Raw genomic sequence first — 23,864 nt, 5'->3', positions numbered from 1 at the left:
TAACTTTCTGTGCTTCAACAGGAAGGAACAATTGAAGAATACATAAAAGATTTTGAGAGGTTGGTAGCACAACTGCCTCGATTACCCAATGACCAATAATTGGGTTATTTCGTTCATGGTTTGAAGGAAAAAAATCAGGGGAAAGGTTCGCAGCGTGATCGCTATGGGTCATATGTCAAGAGAGAAGTTAATGAACGTGGCTCAAGCAGTAGAACGTGAATAAGAAGAAGGCCGAAGAGATTGGACACCGCGAAGATCACATGGGTCAGTGTCCCGACCTGTTTTTGGTAATAAAATTTTCACACAGATTGAAGGCAGAAATGGCGATTGGGTTATGATTGGTAAAAATAAAGACAATTGTGATCGTTTTTCAGGGGGGAAATCAACTGGTGGTCCACGTGGAATGTCTGGTTTCAGACCAAACAAACTCATATTGCCTGTACGAGAAATTGGCGTGACAGAACTGTGAGGAGTCTGTCTTCACTAGAGATTGCTGACCGACAACAAAAAGGGCTATGTTTTAAATGTGGAGGTCAGTATCATCCTCGCCATTAATGTCCTGATAAAAATATGCGTGTTATGGCGCTTGAGGATGACTCTGAAGATGAAAACGAAGTCCGAGTGTTGAATGATGAAGATGTTGAAACAGGTGCAGAAGAATTACAATTAAATGTGCTGACTTTTGAAAATATATTGACTTTTGATAACCAAACTGAGTGTTATCAAGATAAGCTTCAAACATCAAGTTGCAAGGGACTGTGGGAGAGGTACCGGTGCTGATGTTGGTTGATAGTGGAGCAAACAAAAACTTCATGTCAAGGCGTCTAGCTTTGGCTCTGGGTTTACAAATTATCGGAACTCCTGCTAGACAAATAAAATGGGGTGACGGTTATGAGGCTCCGACGTTAGGAGAGTGCCAAGGTGTTACTACCTCCGTTCCTTTATATAAGAGACAATTCATTTTTCTAGATTCATTAAATAATTAATTTATCTAGTCAATATACATACTAGATACATTGATTTTTCAATGAACTTAAAAATGTGAATTATCTCTTATATAAAGGAACAGAGGTAGTATTATTTTTGTTCAAGGGGTAAAATGGGAGATACATGTTGTGCTGTTTGAGTTGGGAGGCTATGATCTAGTATTAGGGATGGCATGGCTGACACAGATTGGATGCACATACATTGATTAGGTTTAGAAGAAAATGCGTTTCACATACCATGCGGAATGGATTGAGATCAGTGGGGTTCGTACTAGAGAGTGCACTCCGTTACAGAACTATGTTGATGAAAACCATTTTGCCTAGTTGCATAGTGATATCCAATCAGGTATGGTGATTCCAACTCAACAGTTGGAGGTGAAATCAATACTGCAAGGGTTTGATAATGTTTTTAAGGAACCACAAGGATTGCCTCCTAAACGAACACAAGAACATGCTATACACTTGTTGACCGGCCAGGGCCCAGTTAATGTCTGACCGTATCGCTACCCTCACCACCACAAGACATAAATTGAGAAATAAGTAAAGGAGTTGCTGTTGTCCAGTGTGATCAGACCTAGCCAGAGTGCTTTTTCAAGTCCGGTTATTCTAGTCAAGAAGAAGGATGACTCTTGGAGGATGTGTGTTGACTACCGTGATTTGAATAAGGAAAGTATTCAGGATAAATTCCTTATTCCAGTCATTGATGAGTTATTGGATGAGTTACATGGTGCACGATATTTTTCCAAAATTGATCTTAAGTCTGTCTACCACAAAGTACGCATGCGAAAAAGAAGACATTCATAAAACTGCTTTCCGCACTCATGAGGGACATTATGAATTCTTAGTGATTCCTTTTGGTTTAACAGATGCTCCATCCACCTTTCAAGCCTTAATGAATGAAGTTTTCAAGCCAATGTTGCGGAGGTATGTGTTAGTATTTTTTTACGACATTTTGGTGTATAGTGTGACGAGGGGAAACCATATTCTGCATGTAAATTCATTTTTAAGTGTGCTAGCTGAGCAGCAATTCGTGGCCAATAGAAAGAAATGTTTGTTTGGCCAATTGTCGGTCGAGTATTTGGGTCACGCGATTTCTCATGAAGGGGTTTGTATGGATCTATCAAAAACCAACAGTGTGTTAGAATGGCCTGTGCCAAAAAATTTCAAAGGTATCAGAGGATTTTTGGGTTTGACCGGGTATTACAGAAAGTTCATTCGAGATTATGGCAAGATTGCAAGACCATTAATTGAGTTGACTAAGAAAGAGGGTTTTAAGTGGGGAGCCAAGGAACAAGCATCTTTTGAGGAACTTAAGCACAAGGTAGCTTCAGACCCAGTTTTAGCATTGCCTGACTTCACCAAAGAATTATTTATTGATAGTGATGCGTCTGGAAATGGGTTGGGTGCAATCTTGATAAAAAACAAGAAACCTATCGCATTTTTCAGCAAGAAAATAAGTGATCATAATTTAAACAAATCAGCATATGAAAAAGAATTAATGGTTGTGGCGCTTGCAATCCAATATTGGCGCCCATATCTCATAGGGAACAAGTTCACGGTGTGTACAGATCCAAATAGTTTGAAACAATTAATGCAACAACGTATAACCACAATGGATCAACAAAATTGGGTGGCTAAGCTTTTGGGATATCAATTTGATGTAGTTTATAAACCTGGTCTTGAGAACAAGGGTGCTGATGCGTTGTCCCGTCAGTTTGATACTTCCCCAAACAACTCCTTGCTGGTCCTTGCTAATTTAGATGACAGGTCAACACTTCATTCTATGATATTTCATCCTGAGTGGTTAGATTTCAAGGCTGTCCATGAAGAAGTACAACATGATCCAACATTATAGGCAATCATTTCGGCTTTGCAAAAGGGGGAAACCACCAAACCGGGGTTCGCACTACAAAATGGGGTTATTTTGTATCAGGACATATTAGTTATGTCTAGAGCTGTCAAATGGGCCGGCCTGGCTCAGCCCGCTTCGGCTCGGTGGGCCAATGTGTTTAAATGGACTGGCCCGACCCATCCCGATTTTTTAATAGGCCATATAAATTGAGCCCGACCCATTTTTCAAAGGCTCGTGCGGCCCGATGGTCTAGCCCGGCCCGTATTTCAATGTTGTAGTTTTAGTTTTATAAAAAGAATGTAATGGATAAATGCAACACAACATAAGTAGAGAGTCATCATAAACGTATATAAGTGATGTTTAAAATATTTATCCATAAATATATATATGAATACCACAAAATCATCCATGTAAAAGTTCAAAGTAACTTAATATATCACCAATACTTATCAAATTTTCTCTCTATCTCACAATCATTTCCTTGATCACATCATTTTGAAAATATATCTTCATCCTCTTTCACTTTTCCTTATCGCTTGAAAAGACATTTATGAAATCATATCTTATCTCAATATTTTCCCCCTAAAATTTACCAAAATCTTTTATTAATGGGCCAGCCCGAAGCCCGCTTGGCCCAACCCATAAAAAACATAGGCCCGGTGGATTGGCCCAAAAAGACAGGGTCGTGTTTTTTAACCTTTTTTACGGCCCGACCCGCGCTAAATTGTTGGGCTTATGGGTCGGCCTGATGGACCGAACCTATTTTAACAGCTCAAGTTATGTCTGCTTCATCTACTTTTGTTCCGATAATTCTCAAGGAGTTTCACAATACCCCTCAGGGTGGGCATTCCGGGTTTTATCGCACTTATCTCCGTTTCGCTGCTAGTTTGTATTGGGTTGGTATGAAGAAGAATATCCAAAATTTCGTGCAGAAATGTATTGTCTGTCAATGCAACAAGTATGCCACTTCAAAACCAGGTGGTCTTCTCCATCCGCTTCCAATACCGAATCAAGTGTGGGAAGATACTTCTATGGACTTCATTACTGGTCTTCCAAAGTCCAAGGGATTCAAAGCTATTTCTGTAGTGGTAGACAGGCTGTCCAAATATGCTTATTTCATCATTCTTAAGCGTCCCTATTCTGCAAGATCTTTGGCTAAAACTTTCACCAAATAAGTAGTCCGACTTCATGGAATTCTGGAATCTATTGTGAGTGATAGAGATCCCATATTTGTTAGTAATTTCTGGCAGGAACTCTTTAAACAACAAGGTACATATTTGAAGCTTATCACGGCATACCACCCTCAAACGGATGGGCAGATAGAAGTAGTTAACCGTTGTCTGGAGACTTTTCTTCGCTGTTTTATTGCTGACCAGCCTAAGACGTGGGTCATGTGGCTTTCTTGGGGAGAATATTGGTACAACACTACTTTTCATGCTTCTACATGTACAACTCCATTTGAAGTGGTGTATGTTCGTTCCCCTCCAATAATCACTAATTATTTACCGGGTGAAGTTAAGGTGGAGGTTGTTCAACGAGACTTGGCTAATCGTGATGAATGCTTGCGACAACTGAAGCATCATTTATCCTGTGCTCGTAACTGGATGAAGACACAGGAAGATAAACATCGTCAAGAACGCTCTTTCGAAGTTGGTGACTTAGTTTTCTTGAAGCTCAGACCTCACGTACAACAATGTGTTGCGGCTAGAATTTGTCCCAAGTTGTCTCCAAGGTATTTTGGTCCGTTTAAGGTGGTTGAACGTGTCGGGACTGTTGCTTACAGGTTGGAGTTACCTCCTACATCTCGGATCCATCTTGTTTTCCATGTTTCTTTGCTTAAGAAAGCGGTTGGCAATGCTGTTATTAATCCAACTCTCCCTGCTAGTTTAGAGGTTAACGAAGACTCCATGTGGGAACCAGAGACAACTTTAGATCAACGGATAGTGGTCCGACATGGTATATCTACTTCTCAAGTGTTTATCCATTGGAAGAAAAATCCTATTGAGGAATCTACTTGGGAAGATAAGGATTTCATCAGTGTTCCATTTCCTTCCTTCAGCCTTGAGGACAAGGTTGTTTCTCTTGGAGGCGGCAATGATAGCGCACAGATTAAGGAGAAGGGTAAACCCGTCATTTGGAGGGTTTATCAAAGGAGAAATAAAATAAATAAGTAATATAATATTATTGTGTTAGTTTAAATTGAAATAGTTAGTTATTGGCGATTATTGGCTTAGTTTTGGATTGTATTTAAGTTTGTTGTTTGTTGTCTTTTATGTTATGTGAGAAGTTATTTTGGAAGTTATTAGGCCATAAGAAGTTATCTTCTAAGAGAGCAAACTACTCTTGTAGATTTTTTAGATTGTATTTTCTTTGTTTGTCAATGAAAAATCGCAAGTTCCTTGCAATTTCCCTTTCTCTATAATTCTGTTCTGTTAGTTTCTATCATCCTGATAACAAATTACTGTAGGTTTAATGAAACACAAGAATGGGAGGGTTGGAATTGGGTTTCAAGATTAAAACATTTTCGAGTATCCAAATACAGACAAAACAAAAGTAATAATGATAAAAGAACACAAGTATTTTATCTCGATTCACCTCTCTTTTAGGTTACCTCCAGTCCACCCGCCACGGTGATTTCGCCTTCTCAACAAGGACTTAATCCACTAATCAAAAACTTTGATTACAACCACAATAAACGCAACTAAATTCTTCTCAAGGATTCTGAATATACACTATTCCTTCGAGGAAATCAACCAAACAAGTTAAGATTACAAGGTTTTATGTTTACAAAATTCTTCTAAGAAAGATGATACATACAGTTTCAATACAACAAGGCTTTTTAACAAAGAATGAAATATATAAATATTTCAGAATAACAACTTTCTTCTTTGTGTAGTTTCTCCAAATTTTGTTCTCAAAGCTTTTCACTTGATTTTTCTCTCTACATCGTTGTTTTTCCATGCTTCAAAGAACTCTTTTATATAAATGAAGAATAGATTTATTGGAGGGTGAATTTGGAATTTCATAATATCATAGTTGCATGAAGACATTTGTTTGCTTAGTAGTAGAGTGGTACTTATAACACATAGTGAGGAAAGATGGGATGTGTTGAAAAATTTGGTACAACAATACAGTCTTTCCTCATAGGGTAGTGGAGAGGATATATGATTTTGTACTATTTTAATATATCCTTCATTATCTTTCCTCATAGTTTAACATTTTGAGTCAGATGCTTCAAATATAAGTTGTTGAAGCTTGATCAGAGTTCAAAGTTGGTCTTCAAATCTTAAGAGCATTGAGACTTCAGAGTCTTGAATCTTTAGAGTCATTTTGGATAAAATTCTTTCTAAAGTTGACTTGATGCTTTTAAATATAGATTGGCTTGTAAAAACATCTTTGTTTTTTTCCATGCTTAATAGTGCCTTTGATGTCTATAGCTCAGAGATGCTTATTCAGAGTCCCGAACTTCACTTGTCCAGAGTCCATAATTTGCTAGCCTATAGTCCAGAGTCTATATATCAGAATCTGCGCACTTAACAAACCATTAGAGTACACAATTATTCTTTATACATTGTATACTTTGTTATCATGAAAGCTAAAGAATTAGTTGCAAAATTATACTTGTCCCAACAACTACCTTCACGATATGTTCTAGGAGTCTCAACATTCATCATACATATTACACTTGGTTTCTTTCAAAACCAATGTTTTTGGTACTTAATAACTCAAGGCACAACTGAGTATCCAAGAGCCTAATACCAGATATTTCTATATATCATTCTAGGGTTAATCATATGATTTACTCATTTTCCATGGGTTATTAATCAAGAGTCACTTAGGTCAACAAGATTCATTATTTAATAGGTGTTATTATTACTTACCCTAGAAGAATTACACGGTAATTCAAGTTTTCACTACGCCAAATTTGGCTTTTAACAGCACACCTACGAAAGCGCTTTTGCCCAAAAGCGCTTTGGTAGGTTTGGCTAAAAACAAAATTAAAAATCACGCTAGAAAAGCGCTCTTATAGGGGGGGTAATGAAAGCGCTTTCTAAAAGCGCTCTTATAGGAGGTGGGTATGAAAGCGCTTTCTAAAAGCGCTCTTATAGGGGGTGGGTATGAAAGCGCTTTCTAAAAGCGCTCTTATAGGGGGTGGGTATGAAAGCGCTTTTGAAAGCGCTCTTATAGGGGGTGGGTACGAAAGCGCTTTTAGTAATAAAGCGCTGGTATAAAGGGGCATATGAAAGCCCTTCTGAAAAGCGCTCTGGTAGCCCTTTTTAAAATTTTCATAAAACTAAAACACACTATTTTATTCAGAAACACAAAACATATCCGTACATCGTCTTCTTCTTCCTCGCTCACGTACTCTCTGCTTCCTCGCTCTCACTCCCTCCGCCGTGGTCTCAGCCACTCCTCCGTCCCTCCTTCGTCGTCTCACTCTCACTCCCAAACCAACTAGCCGCCGCTGCCGCCGCCGCCGCTGCTACGCCGTTCTGTGGGATTTTAGGGTTTTCTTGGTCAAAATCAACATCTTCTTGCTGCTTCTGTTCAGGTAAAGTCTTCCCACTATGTTGCTCAGTCTTTGTAAATAGAAACATTTCTGGTTTGTAAATAGAAACATGTTGCTCACTCTTTGCTTTCCGATACACACTACCTATGAGTTTCTTTCATCGATTCTATATTGTATAACTGTAATCAATGTTTCTGGGTTGGTCTTCCATATGAATTGCAGTGTTATAATTATATATTTGAATTTAGTCTTCCAAGTAGTTTTTTGTTCTAAATTCTAAGGCTGACACTGATATGTTGTATAATTGTATGGATATTTTTCTTCATTTCATAACTTCTACTAATTGTATGGATAATTTTGTTCTAACTTCTAAGGCTGACACTGATATGTTGTGTAATTTTAACTCTTGTCTTCGCAAAATAGTAGTTTTCTAAAATTAAATTTGAATAGAAGCTTAAACCATCATTAGTCCATCATCTAAAGATTCAAATAGTAAATCTATTAATCTAGAATGAGAAGATGGTAATGTAAAAAAGAACACTCTTAAAGGAGTGTTCTTAAAGCATTATTTTAACGTAGTATCTAAATGAAAAGCTAGTAATGTCAACTGTTGAAGAAATAATATTTAATGAAGATTTTAGATGAAAGGAGTGTTGTTTAATTGTCAATCATAATTAGTATGAAGCTATAGTTATAGAGTCATAAGAGAGAGGCCAAACTAAGAATTTACATAAGTGTTACGAATTTGAGAATTCCGACAAGTCACGAATTAGAAAAGAAATTATGTCTTATAATTATGGTAAGGTGGGGTACATAAAAATAAATGACATGTTCCTCAAAAGGTATTATTATGAGGAAAGATAGGAAGACAATGCGAATAAAAATGATAGAGGTATAGATGTATATCTTGTTTCTAGTGATAATTCCTTAAACCTTATATGTCAAGGTTAAACTTGGAAAGGATGAACCTTATATGTCAAGGTTAAATATCTTGTAGTTTATGTTAGCATGCATTAGTTACATGAGTTTTGTTTGGTACAGTGGATATTTGTATTTAACTGCATCGTGTGTGTGTGTTTAATTTTACAGTTACTTTGAAGTCTCTGGTTTCTACTTGTACAACGCTGATTCAAACCTACCCATCTCCCACATCAAGTCTAACTCAGGTTACTATCCCTTTCTTCTTGCTTATAGTTTGTTATTTTCTGCTTATAGTTTATTGTTTATGGTTCTATTTAATATCAATTTAGTGTCTCTCAACCAGTTTTTTGGTTTGTGGACTTATAATTTATTTACACATTTCAATGAAAATAATCTAATGTTTATTATGTTTTTATTTAAGGTTGTTGTATGACAGAGTGTTGCGCGGGACTGCATTGTCTAACAGATTCCGTTTCGTGTCTTCCGCCCATTGCAGCGGAATGGCAATTGCTTCGGAACCGGAATCAGTTAGACAGCTCTTAGTCGATAGATTCATGTCCACCGGCAATTCAGAAAGTCTGCATCTTTGGGCGTATAATACTCGACTAGTAGGGTTAGTTTTTCATTCTTGGTTCATCTAATCTCTGTTTCTTTTGTGTATAGCAAAATTTTCATATAACCTATTGTTTTAATTTATAGAGCACACTGGTTGTTGCTTGCTATCAACCCTATAAGAGAAGTCGTGTATTATCTAAATTCGGTAAATGGTGACTGGACCAATTATCCGGCTATGAAGGAAATCGTTGATTTGTAAGTGGGATCGTTCTAAATATTCGTGTATATTTATATATTTACTTATTTGTGGGATTGATCTAAACATATGCTTTTATATATTTGTTAATTAGATCAATACAAGTGTTCCGAAGTCAACGGGACGCACAGGTATCCCAGACTAAATCAAACAACATTACTTGGATCAAAGTGCAGGTACATTATTTTTCACAATTTTGCTTATAATATTTATGCTACTTGATAAAACAAGACAACTATAAAATCTTATTTGTTTTTCTATGTAGTGTCCGCAACAGCGAAACAGTTCAGATTGCGGATACTTTGTTTTGAGATTTATGAAAGAAATCCTTCAGGCGAATCAATTAGAGATTCCGCTCACGGTATGAATTTATAACTTAAGATAATTTCATATAATTTATTACATTTAACTAAATATATCATTCATATTATGTTTTTGTTTTGTAGTACCTTGACGAATTCCGTGCTGCTGGGTACCCAAGACTTAAGTTGGAAGAAATCAAAGAGGATTTGTGTCAATTTTATATTAAGCAATTTTTCATGTAGGATTTGTGTCAATTTGAACTATAATATTATTGATGTTGTAATGATGTATATATATAATTTTGGATATTATAATGGTATTATATTAGTATATATATTGTCTTACTGATGGCTGAAATTATATCGTCGAAAATATATTACAGGTCGAAAATATTACAGGTTGAAAACATATTACAGGTCGAAAATATTACAGGTCGACTGGGAGGATTAAATTACAGGCTGCACATTAAAATACCTCATTTAGCAACGACAGCGCTTTTAAAAAGCGCTCTTAAAGGTCCACCTACAAAAGCGCTTCTTAGTAAAAGCGCTGCGAAAGATTAATAAAAAAGCATAAAAAATAAAAATAAAACGCAACATACGAAAGCGCTTTTGGAAAAGCGCTCTTATAGGGGGGGCTACCAGAGCGCTTTTTCCAGGAAAGCGCTCTTATAGGGGGGCCTACCAGAGCGCTTTTTCCAGAAAAGCGCTCTTATAGGGGGGGCCTACCAGAGCGCTTTCTGAAGCGCTTTTGTTACCTACGCCAGCGCTGGCTTTCACAGCGCTTTTAAAGCCCATAAAAAGCGCTTTTAAAGCCCCAGCGTGTTGTAGTGTTTTGAACATAAAATATAGCTTAAAAGATCATTTCACTTTACCAAAAGATAGATTTTTGAATTATCTTTCCAATACAACTGGACATGGACACTTTGAAATCAATGTTATAAAACTCAGTTTATGGTGGTTTCAAGGTGCGCAACCGGGTACCATAAAAGGTAATCGGTTACGAGAATGTGCTTTCTCGTTTATAAGAAAATATTCAAGGTGTTAAACGATTTCCTAAAATTTGCAACTGGTTTCATGATTCCTCTTCCTCTCAAAAAATCATTTCTAAGCATTTTTCTCGAGTGATAAGTAGTTACCATCTGTCATTAACCGGTTATGACCCTGTTCTGACTCAAAACTCACTTGAAATTTCATCATTTTCCAGCCCCAACTCAGAGAAATCATGTCCTAAGACAAGATAAACACCAAAAAATATTTCAAACATGGAATGCATCAATTCATACACATGTGTTCAATTCATAAAGAAAAGAAGCAAACAATGATAGATATATCCATAATCCCATCTTGCTTTTATTTTAAGAGTTTTAATACCCAATCAAAACCTCAGAGGAACCCCACCTCTTATTATAACATGAAATCAAGAAAGATAGAAAGATATTGATGATGATTTCGTTAAAAATTTAAACTTCTTCCCCATGATTCTTCTTTAAGAGCTAAAAAACCTACCATTCATGCAATCCTTCTCAAATATATCAAGAATTTCTTCCTCTTCGTCTCCCTCCATTTTTTCTCTCTTCTTCCTTGCTCTCTTTCTCTCTTAAAATCAGGCTCGCACATGAATAAATGAAGGGGAAATTAGGTTTTCCATTTAGTTTTTAGGTTATATATTCACCATGTAAAAGTACCATTTTACCCTTGCATTATTGCGTTAATTTCTAACCAAGCCACTAATGAGATTAGTGCCAATAATATAGCTTAGAAACTTAGATTAACTAGTTACTATCTTCTCCTAATTTCCATTAATTCTATTAACCACACTTATTGTAAATAAGGGGTATTACATCCTCCTCGCCTTAAATAAAATTCCACCCTGAAGTATAAAATTAACCGAAAAGGTGGGGGGAAGTTTGTCTGCATTTTCAACTCCAGCTCCCATGTGGCTTCGCCAGAAAACTATTCTTCCCACAACACCTTGCTAGGGGTATTTCCTTAATCCTTAGCGATTTGATTTCATAGTTCGGAATGCAGATAGGTTGAGGTTGCACAAAGATATGGTACAATTTTTTGAGTTGAGATACGTGAATCACGTCATAGAATCTCATATATATATATATATATATATATATATATATATATATATATATATATATATATATATATATATATAAGAGATTAAATTACACTCGAAGAATTATACCACGGGTTACACTCGCTCATAACTTCATTTTAAATAAATATTTTTTAAAATCAATGGTTGGATTAAAATATACTACCATATAGATCATATATATATAAAGTTTGAGATTAATCTATAATGATTTATTATACCATCAAGATATCCAAAAATTAACATCAAAATGAACTTTAATATAACGTTAATTTTGATGTAATTCGTTTACATAGTAAATCATTATAGATTAGTCTCAAACTTTATAGGTATGATTTATATGATAGTATGTTTCAATCCAACGGTTAATTTTAAAAAATATTTATTCGAAATAAAATTATGAGCGAGTGTAATTCGTAGTGTAACTCTTCGGGTGTAATTTGATTCCGCCTCATATATATATATATATATATATATATATATATATATATATATATATATATATATATATATATATATATATATATATATATATATATATATATATATATATATATATATATATATATATATATATATATATATATATATCGATTTTAAAATTTTTGTCTATGAAATAACATAAACTATTCAATCTCACATTTTATAGACATTAAAATGACCATAAACACATTTATTTTTCTAAAACTTCTCTCCATTTCTAGTACACGTTATATTGTACAAATCAAGTTACTTTTGGATCCTTCATCTCCCTTTTCTTAGGTTTTTTTTTTTTTTGGATTTAATCTAAATAAATGAGTTTTAAATAGATTTGATTTTTTGTTGTTTTTTGTTTTTGTTTTTATATTTGTATCAAAATGTCCGTTCTAGGCTATTAACAAGACCTATGAGTTTGTTGACCATTTTTTCATCGTTAAATTTAACAATGTTGAGTTTTTCGTGTTCGATGTACTCGATTTTTCTATAGGATTAGAACCTCCTATAAATATATACTTTTCTTTTGAACAAATATTGCATCCAGTCATCCACCATATATTATAACACATTTCACTTTTTAAAGAAGTAAAATTAATTGATTGCAATGTCGCCATTGACCCAAAAATTCATCTTGTTTAGTATGTTGACGTTTCTATCTGTCCACTATGTTCATGGAAAAAAACATGTGAAAATTGCAAACCTCTTAGAAGATAAATCAGATTTAATTATTCATTGCAAATCTAAAAATGATGATATTGGAGCTAATCTTCTTCATTATAGTGACAGTTATAATTTTGAATTTAGGGAAAACATATGGGGGACAACACTATTTTTCTGTGGTTTTAAGTGGAAGAGTGAGTTTAAATGGTTTGATATCTATGTAGCAAAGAGGGATTCTGATGTATGTAGGCAATGTACATGGTATATAAGAAAATCAGGACCATGTCGAATTAGACCGGGTGATCGTGCTGTTTGTTATGCGTGGAATTGATTATTAATGTAATACATAATTTATCATATAATAAATATTGTATGTAGGTTTCTGAGAACTCATTATTAGGCTATTAACATGTGAGCTATGAATTTGTCTGCAGGTTTATCATCTTTAAATTTTACAACGTTGAGTTTTTCAAGTTAATTTGATCTATTTATTGATTTTATGAATTAATTTTTTTGTCAAACATTTGTGTTTGAATCGGATGACGTTTGTGGATGGAGGAGAAAAAGAAAAGGGAATAGTTTATCTTCTTTATTTCTCTAAAGAACTAAATATCCATGCCTAACTCAATTCATAGATGAATTTTACAATAATATATCCTTCAAATAATATTTCCTCGATTATATATATATTTTTATTGATTTGTAATTATATTATTTTCCAACTAAAACGAACATTTGTTTGCATGAAAGTTTTTTGGACAGCATGGAAAATCCCTCCCTCAATAACTTATATAACTATTAGATTAATTTCAATTGAGTTTTGGTTAATTTAAATGTCACAATTCAGTTTAATTAAATTTCAATTTATTTTGATGTTTAGAATGAATCACCAAGAAACATCCTTTTTATTTGTTGTCGTAGAAATTTCTGTAAAATATTAAATAAAAATGTTTGTAAATGTTAGATTACACTAAGCTACCAAGATCTAAATTTGCATAAGAAAATAAACACATAAAAATAACTTTTCAGATTTTTCTTGCCTTTCCCATAACAAGAGCATACATTAAATAGTAGGGTTTCTTAGGGACTAATGGGCCATGGGCCAGCATACACTAACAAAAGTTTTTAAAAGAAATACTAATAACACCCTATTAATAATAGAAATCTTTAAGTAAAACTGATTGTTTCTTTTCCCTAATGGGCCTAGTGGCCCGCTTCTTATCAATACTCATGGGGTCACAAAGAACCTTGTCCTCAAGGTTCATAGAAGAGGTAGTATGAGGCCCAAAAACAAGTGGGCTGGTGCTGGCATGAAGTGGATCGGTGGGCCCAGATTGTGCTAAAGAAGTAAAAGGCGTGGGAGAGAGAATCAAACGGTCATTTTTGGGAGAATCTACAAGGAAATCTGGAAGGAAAGGCTGAGATGCATGGGCAGGCGATAAGGTCTTTGGATGGGGATAGGTGGCGCCTCGAGCCTTGTGAAGCGTGGGAATATCATCTTGAGCTCTGTGTAACGTGTGGGGGGCAGACAAATACCATTGGCAAGTGGAAAAACAGTTGTATCAACAACTCTTAAGTCACGTGAATCTCTCCTAGATTCACTAAGTCCCTCAGCATGCGTATTAGATACATAAGGTGGTTCGGAAACCGAACCCTTCATTTCTCCATCTTCTCTCCAAGCTTCTTCACTTTCTCTCAAAAGTTCTTCATTTTCCAAAATTTGTCACATCTCATAATATTTTTTGTTCTCTCTGAAGACCAAACCGAAGCCCTTTTGGAAGACCCAATGGATGCTGCTTTCAAACACGGATCCATGGGTGAGGTAGGTTCTGTCTCACATATATGCTTTTGATTTCGGTCTGTGTTGTTCATGGACCAAGTGGAATTCACGTTTTGATTGTTGATATGTGTAGGTACCTTCGATTGGATGAAAGTTTTCGGTGTTGTTTTTATCCCATCCGATTTCATGGTTGGTGTTCCCTGCTTTTGTGGTTCGTTTATATGGTGTGGTTGTGCACTTGTTCGAACTGACTTTAGATCTGTTACTTGCAGGTTCTGAGAAAAATAAGGATGCAAGAGGGAGATATGAATAACTGGGTGAATGCGCGAAGATGACGGTAGATCCAGCAAATAAGCGACCTTACCTACTCGTTTGATAATCGTAAATGGCCCAAAGAAACGCTTCGCTAACTTCTGAGAGGATCGTTTCGAAACAGAACTTTGACGGTAAGGTTGGTGCTTTAGCAAAACCAGATCACCTTCTTTGAACTCATAATCTGATCGTGTCTTGTTTGCTTGTTTTTCCATATGAGTACGACTTTTTTTTAAATGTTCCTTTAACTCTAGCAATATGCTATTTCTTTTGTGTAATGAGGTGACCAAAGACTCATCCAGACTGGGATCTGACAAGTAGGTAGAAAGATTGGGGGGTTCGCGACCATATAAAGCTTTGAAAGGCGTCATCTGAATGGCTGTGTGGAACGAAGTGTTGTACCAGAACTCTGCAAGATGTAGAAACTTGTACCAGTGGCGAGGGTGATCACCAACGAAGCACCTAAGGTAAGTTTCTAAAGACCGATTTACAACTTCTGTTTGGCCATCTGTCCCAGGGTGATAAGTTGTGCTATACTTTAATGTTCTTCCTTGTGCTTTGAAAAACTGTTTCCAGAATTTGCTGAGAAAAAGGGGGTCTCGATCAGAAATTATGGACTTTGGAACACCATGGAGCCGTGCTATATCCACTAAAAAACACAGAGCCAGATCCTTGGCAGTGAAGTTGGTAGGAAGAGCAATGAAATGAACAAACTTAGTCAAGCGATCACATATAACCCAGATGACGATATGCCCAAAGGAATTAGGTAGATTTGTAATGAAGTCCATAGTCAGATCTTCCAAAAACTGCTGAGGGATTGAAAGAGGTTGAAGTAAGCCCTTTTTCTTCTGAGTTAAATACTTTCTTTGTTGACATATCGTGCAATGTTGGACTAATGTTTTCACTGCCTGATAGATTCCTGGCCACGAAAATGAAGTGGAGATCCGAGCGAGCGTTGCCTTAACACCAGAATGGCCGCCGGTTGGTGTAGTGTGAAACTCTCTCAAGATGTTGAGACGAAGATCGTGAACGTCAGGTATGAATAATTTCTCTCTATAGAAAAGTAGACCTTTTTTGAAGTTATATGAACTGGAATCTATGTTGGCTTTGATATTCTGTTGTGCTAAGACTTGACCTGATGTGTCATTTGCATAAAATCGTCGCAACGTGGTTAACAACTCTGGAATCGGGGACGAAAGAGTCATGAGCAGACCTTCATTTGAGTGGAACTTTTTACTCAATGCATCTGCGACCAGATTCGATTTGCCAGGTTTGTGAAATATTTCAAAGTTAAACCCTTGCAACTTTGCTGCCCATTTTTGTTGTTCTGGTGTTTGGATTCGTTGAAGTAGGAGATTACGCAAACTTTTCTGATCTGTATAAATGTGGAACTTCTGCCCTATTAGATATTGACGCCATTTTTTTACTGCCTTTGTTACAGCAAACATTTCGCGCACATAAACGGAAGAGGCTTGCATTCTGGGGCACATTTTCTTGCTCAAGAAGGCGATAGGGTGACCATCCTGTGAAAGCACTGCACCAATAGCAATTCCTGAAGCATCTGTCTCAATAATGAATTGTTTTGTAAAATCTGGCAAAGCCAGGACCGGCATGTCAGTCATCTTCCTCTGTAATTCTGTAAAGGCTGCCGCCGCCTCTGTACTCCATTCAAATTTAGTGGAACGTAATAAATCAGTGAGGGGAGCGGCGAGAGTGGCGTAGTGTTTTACAAAGCGACGATAGAACCCGGTGAGGCTTAAAAATCCGCGGAGAGCCATGAGAGAACGTGGGGTAGGCCAATCCAACATGGCCTGCACCTTTTATGGATCTGGAGCAACACCTCCAACTGAAATAATATGTCCTAAGTAATTAACCTGTTTGACTGCAAAAACACACTTAGGTAGCTTCACCACAAAGGCATTAGATTCCAATAGATCAAAAACAACTTGCAAATGAACAAGGTGATCATTGAAAGTAGGGCTGTAAATTAAAATGTCATAAAAAAACTAAAACAAACTTGCGTAAGAAGGGCCTAAGTAAATCGTTCATAATTGAATGAAAAGTGGATGGGGCGTTTGTAAACCCGAAAGGCATTACGAGAAACTCATAATGCCCGTTGAAAGTCCGAAAAGCCGTTTTATGTGTGTCTTCCGATGCAACTCGGATCTGGTGGTAGCCAGAGCGTAAGTCTAACTTGGTAAAATAAGTAGCATTACCTAACTCATCAAGAAGTTCATCAATAGTTGGGATGGGGAAACGGTCTTTTGTGGTTATAGCGTTGAGTGCGTGATAGTCCACACAAAATCTCCATGTACCATCTTTCTCTTTTACTAGAAAACGGGTGAGGAAAAGGGAATGCGGCTAGGAGTAATAATTCCCTCCTTTAACATGTCCTGAATAATGGCAGACATAGCAGTTTTTTGTGAATGTGGATATCGGTATGGTTTGACATTGATGGGTGGTGTGTTTGGAATAAGAGGAATATGATAATCATGGGGTCTGGTAGGGGGAAGTCCTTCTTGGGGCTGAAAGATATTTTGGTATTTGGTGAGAAGTGTTTGGATTTTAGGGGAAAGTTTTGTTGCTGGGTTTGGCAATGAATCGTGTGGGTTAGGGCTGTGTGGCTCAGGGTTATTACTTTCGAAGAACATGAAATGGAAAGAGGCCACAGAATTTGTGTGAATGAGATGTTTAAGCTGATGAAAGGTAGTATGGGTGGGATGGGCTGTGGGGTCCCCTTTTAAGGTAATGATTTTTTTATGATGTGTAAATGATATGGACGGAATGCAGAAATCAGCTTGCAAAGGACCCAATGTTCTTAGCCAAGCCATTTCAAGAACAGTATCTGCTCCTTCTATTGATAAGAGATAGAATGGAAGGTGGAAAAGTTCAGATTGTAAGGTGATTGGAACATTATTGCAAATGCCTTCACATTGTAAGTGGGAACCATTCCCCACCATGACAAAAAATTGTGTAATGGGTGTTGGCGAGAGATTGAGATGTTGAGCAATTCTGGGTTGCATAATATTATGCGTACTGCCGGTGTCCACTAAAACCATAACTGATAAGCCACCAATCATGCCTTTGAATTTAAGAGTCTGTGGGGAAAATTGTCCTGTTAAAGCTCACTACAACACGGAAGGGCTTTAAAGCGCTTTTTATGGGCTTTAAAAGCGCTGTGAAAGCCAGCGCTGGCGTAGGTAACAAAAGCGCTTCAGAAAGCGCTCTGGTAGGCCCCCCCTATAAGAGCGCTTTTCTGGAAAAAGCGCTCTGGTAGGCCCCCCCTATAAGAGCGCTTTTCTGGAAAAAGCGCTCTGGTAGCCCCCCTATAAGAGCGCTTTTCCAAAAGCGCTTTCGTATGTTGCGTTTTTTTTTATGCTTTTTTATTATTCTTTGGCAGCGCTTTTACTAAGAAGCGCTTTTGTAGGTGGACCTTTAAGAGCGCTTTTTAAAAGCGCTGTCGTTGCTAAATGAGGTATTTTTATGTGCAGCATGTAATTTAATCCTCCCAGTCGACCTGTAATATTTTCGACCTGTAATATGTTTTCAACCTGTAATATTTTCGACCTGTAATATATTTTCGACGATATAATTTCAGCCATCAGTAAGACAATATATATATATATATATATATATATATATATATATATATATATATATATACTAATATAATACCATTATAATATCCAAAATTATATATATACATCATTACAACATCAATAATATTATAGTTCAAATCGACACAAATCCTACATGAAAAATTGCTTAATATAAAAGTGACACAAATCCTCTTTGATTTCTTCCAACTTAAGTCTCGGGTACCCAGCAGCACGGAATTCGTCAAGGTACTACAAAACAAAAACATAATATGAATGATATATTTAGTTAAATGTAATAAATTATATGAAATTATCTTAAGTTATAAATTCATACCGTGAGCGGAATCTCTAATTGATTCGCCTGAAGGATTTCTTTCATAAACCTCAAAACAAAGTATCCGCAATCTGAACTGTTTTGCTGTTGCGGACACTACATAGAAAAACAAATAAGATTTTATAGTTGTCTTGTTTTATCAAGTAGCATAAATATTATAAGCAAAATTGTGAAAAATAATGTACTTGCACTTTGATCCAAGTAATGTTGTTTGATTTAGTCCGGGATACTTGTGCGTCCCGTTGACTTCGGAACACTTGTATTGATCTAATTAACAAATATATAAAAGCATGTTTAGATCAATCCCACAAATAAGTAAATATATAAATATACACGAATATTTAGAATGATCCCACTTACAAATCAACGATTTCCTTCATAGCGGATAATTGGTCCAGTCACCATTTACCGAATTCAGATAATACACGACTTCTCTTATAGGGTTGATAGCAAGCAACAACCAGTGTGCTCTATAAATTAAAACAATAGGTTATATGAAAATTTTGCTATACACAAAAGAAACAGAGATTAGATGAACCAAGGATGAGAAACTAACCCTACTGGTCGGGTATTATACGCCCAAAGATGCAGACTTTCTGAATTGCCGGTGGACATGAATCTATCGACTAAGAGCTGTCTAACTGATTCCGGTTCCGAAGCAATTGCCATTCCGCTGCAATGGGCGGAAGACACGAAACGGAATCTGTTAGACAATACAGTCCCACGCAACACTCTGTCATACAACAACCTTAAATAAAAACATAATAAACATTAGATTATTTTCTTTGAAATGTGTAAATAAATTATATTGTGGGACTAATTAAATAATATATCGGATGAGTGAATATTACCGGATGTATGAGTGCATATTACCGACGCCTAGTTGTTCATGCGTAAAAATCTCTTCCAAGTCATCAATTGCAATATGTGACTTGAATTCAATACCGAACACACTTTCATCCATATTGATTTCACGTAAAGCACCATCCTTCAAATCGGACATATCAACCATTGTTGCGAGCGTCGTCCGGTACCGAGCCACAAAAGCACCGCCTTTTTTTGCCGCTATCTTCGGAGGACTAGTGGGTGGTACGCTACGAACTTGCTGCGTCACTTGTTGTGACTCCCGAGCAGATGCCTAAAAATCATATAAGTTAGGTAAAATAAAAAATCATGCAGATTTAGATTCAGATTATATATTAACACTTTAAATGTACCTCTTTTAGTGATGCAACAGACTCCTCCTCCTGTAAAATCCCTTTACCCTTAATTGCGGGTTTTATAGGAGCAGTCTAAAATTAAAATGTAAAACATAATTAATAAACGGTTTAGAATTGACATTCGAAAACTAAATGATTCATAATCGTTTTCAATATACCTCATCACTAATGGTAATGAGCTCCGAGGGCCATGCAACACACACACACGATGCAGTTAAATACAAATATCCACTGTACCAAACAAAAATGAGTATTACTTAATATAATCTAAAAATAAACTATTAGTATTTAGTCCCCTTTAGAGAAATTCAGAAACTATAGCAAAAGAATAAGTAATTACCTTTAGAGAAATTCAGAAACTTCTGGAACCACACACCGTAAGCTAATCTGATGTCTCTAGTGATATTCTTTTAAAAAATCTTTAATATCCCCTAAAAAATAATCATCACCCAGATGTTTTAGCAATTCTAGATACATAGTACCGCAAATCAAAGTTTAACAACTACTTAGAAACCGGGGCAGCAACTACGCATGTCAAAACAACAGCGTGAAAACGACCACAAATCATAGTCGAGTCATACAAATGGAGAAATCAAGGTGGAGCAATTATATCTCATGAGAAAACAACAATTTAGCATGTATTTTCATAACGGGGCAGCATTAATGTCTAACGAGAAAGCACACAAAAAGTTGTCGCAAAAGCGAGCAACTACGATACCCTTCTTTGGACCCACCAACATCACACCACTATTAGTAGAAACTGCACCAATTTAGGGTGATTTAAAAGCCACTTCTTCTATTTATAAAATGAAATTGCAAAACAAATCAGTTCCAAAAACATGTCTAAAGTTTAGAGAGCATCACAAATTTGAAGGCAATACCTCATATCAACAAACACATGAAACACAACAACCAATAAATTTGAGGAAAACTTGTGTTGAATTCTTTAATACAATATTATTTTATAACCAAATCTAAGATGACTACAAAATTATTTTATAACCGTAAGCTATCAAAATCAAATAATATCAATACAAAATATGACTTAATTCCACTTCAAAACATGAGATCAATTCCAACTACCTTTGAATCAATTAACTTAGAAACCGGGAAGCCACTACACCAACCTATTAACACATACTTAAGTTCACTTCAAACATGTCTTACACAACGAACTCGGGCAGCCATGAACATGAACCAAAACCAAAACTCAAAGAGAAGCACAATATCATTCAAACTCAACAATACACTCTAAAGACATTTAATCAAACATGTAATATGCTTCATTCTCAAATTGCAGTGCAACTGTGCAAGGTAAAGAAAAACAACATCCCTTAGTTGAAACCCTTAAAACTAAACCCATAAATCATTCCCAATCTCTGAACTAAACTAAACTAAACTGATGGATTATATCAAATTTCAACTTGGAATATAAACTAAATATGAAAATAAACTTAATATGAATACATTTGTTTTACTATAGAAATGCTATCAAATTTCTTTCAGGCATTTCATCAAACAAGTTGCAGGCAGAAGTCCAATCTTTGATACCAAAATTTTCACTGAAAAAATAAGTGATAGAAAAATAACAAAAGAAAATGAAGCCTAAAACTCACCGGCAGTGAGGTTCTGGATGAAGACGGAGGAGAAAACGAGTGTAGACGGAGGGACGCCGACGGTGGTGGATGGCACCGATGGTGGTGGACGGAAGGGCGATGGAGGATGATGAAGATACAGTGAGGGTTTTTCGCGTGCAGAGAACAGAAAAGGAAAGAGAGAAAGTGAGAAACAGTAACCGGTGAGAAGCGTGTTTTTGATTTTTTTAGTAATAAAGGCTACTAAAGCGCTTCTGAAAAGCGCTCTCATAGCCTGGTCTATACCAGCGCTTTTGACTAAAAAGCGCTCTCATTAAACCCCCCTATACCAGTGCTTTGAAAAGCACTTTAATAGACAACCCTACCAGAGCGCTTTTAAAAAGCGCTCTCATACCCCCCCTTACCAGAGCGCTTTTTAAAAGCGCTCTCATACACCCCCCTACCAGAGCGCTTTTTAAAAGCGCTCTCATACCCCCCTACCAGAGCGCTTTTTTTGCATCATTTTCCCTTTGTTTATTAATTTTGTTTTTAGGGAACCCTACGAGAGCGCTTTTGCTAAAAGCGCTTTAGTAGCTGCGCTGCTACAACTTAAATTTGGCGTAGTGGCTTGAGGGGAGAGCTGAAAATAAGTATCATTTAAATCCTGCTCAATTTCGGATTGGGCAATATCTTCCACATTAGGGGTTTCACAAGTAGGTTCTTCATCTGCCATGAGAATTAAAAATCTGCTAGTTGAACACTTATGTCCAATAACAAATTTCTCATCACAATTAAAGCATAGACCTTGTGCTCTACGTTCTTGGAGTTGGGCTTGGGAAAGTCTTTTGATTGGGTATTTTGGTGGGGCTGAGCTTGTTTGGGCTTTGAAGGTATTTGGGCTATGGGTATTGGGAGTGTTAAGAGACTTGGATATGAGGTTGGTTGGTGGGGCAGAATGTTTAAGGTAAGCATTTGAGAAAGGCTTAGTAAATTTGGGTTTAGAATCTTTCAGCTTAGATTCAATCAATTTAGCTAGTCCAATAGCTTGTGAGATGCTGGTGGGTTTGTGAATTGCCATTTCATTTTGAATATCATTGGATAACCCGGAAATAAAGCAATTTAATATAGCATCCGGTGGTAAGCCAACCACTTGGTTCCCTAACTTTTCAAATTTGGTTTGATACTCAACAATGGATCCATCTTGTTTCAATTTAAATAATTCAGCTTGATGGTTGTCAAAAGTCGAAGGACCAAAACGTAATTCTAATGCTTTGATAAAAGAAAACCAATCGGTTAATAAATGACTTTGATGCATCCATTTAAACCAAGACAAAGCATCACCCTTCATATAAAATGAGACTAATGACAAACGATTTTCTGGTGGCATGTTATAAAAATTAAAAAATTGGTCAGCCTGAAATAACCAATCAATAGGTTCTGATCCATCAAACACAGGCAATTCAAGTTTTGGGGTTTTAATTGTTGGTAGTGGTGGTATATGGGACAGATTGGCATATGAGGGTTGCTGTAACATTTGGGAATTTGGAATATGATGAGTAAAGGGAATGCTGAATGATTGGGAAGGTGTTAAAATTGAAGGGATTGGGGGTAAAATGGGAAGGGAGGTGGAATGTTTGTGTTGGTGTGTCTCATAGGTGTTGGTTGAGGGTGTGTGGTAGAAAAGTGGGCAGAAAGTCTGGTGGGTGTGTTTGTAGGTGATAAAATATGAGACAAAGGTGGTGGTATTCTAGTATTAGCATTAGGGTTATGAACCATACCTGATGGGGTTACTGTTCCGTGAACAGTAGCGGAGGCAGCAGTGCCGTGAACAGTAACAGTGCTGGGCGAATTTACTGTTCCATGAACAGTAGCTGTACCAGACCCATGAACAGTATATGCGCTGGGAGGATTTGATTGTTGTCCACTTTGAAGGGCTATTTTGTTTAGGACAGCCATGAGAGAATCATACCTTGAGTCTTCAATGGATTTGTCATTGTCTAACCTTGTTTGAAGGTTTGAGAGATCCGAAGAGATTTGAGCAAATCTCTCATCCATTTGCTCTTGAGTTTCTTGCATTGCATTGTTAAGGTGTAGGATGGAGATTTGTATTGCTTCTTCTATGATATCTTTAGAAGAAGGATTGGGTGGTTTAGGGGGAGCCATGAGAGGAATGAGAGGCAAAAGATGAAAGCACCAATGTTAGATTACACTAAGCTACCAAGATCTAAATTTGCATAGGAAGATAAACATATAAAACTAACTTTTCAGATTTTTCTTTCCTTTCTCATAACAAGAGCATACATTAAATAGTAGGGTTTCTTAGGGACTAATGGGCCATGGGCCAGCATACACTAACAAAAGTTTTTAAAAGAAATACTAATAACACCCTATTAATAATAGAAATCTTTAAGTAAAA

The 23,864-nt window shown here is 36.4% G+C and overlaps 1 long non-coding RNA gene across 1 annotated transcript; it reads left to right on the top strand.

Moving 5' to 3' along the window:
- Nucleotides 1–9,174: 9,174 nt before the first annotated feature.
- On the top strand, nucleotides 9,175–9,821 carry LOC131620845 (uncharacterized). Its single transcript, XR_009289314.1, has 3 exons — nucleotides 9,175–9,256; nucleotides 9,346–9,441; nucleotides 9,527–9,821. It is a non-coding gene; the product is annotated as an uncharacterized LOC131620845 (long non-coding RNA).
- The last annotated feature ends 14,043 nt before the right edge of the window (nucleotides 9,822–23,864 follow it).

The sequence above is a fragment of the Vicia villosa genome, linkage group LG1 (assembly GCF_029867415.1).
Source record: "Vicia villosa cultivar HV-30 ecotype Madison, WI linkage group LG1, Vvil1.0, whole genome shotgun sequence".
NCBI lineage: Eukaryota > Viridiplantae > Streptophyta > Magnoliopsida > Fabales > Fabaceae > Vicia > Vicia villosa.
Note: the sequence above shows the minus strand (reverse complement) of the source record. Positions and strands in the feature narration are given on the sequence as shown.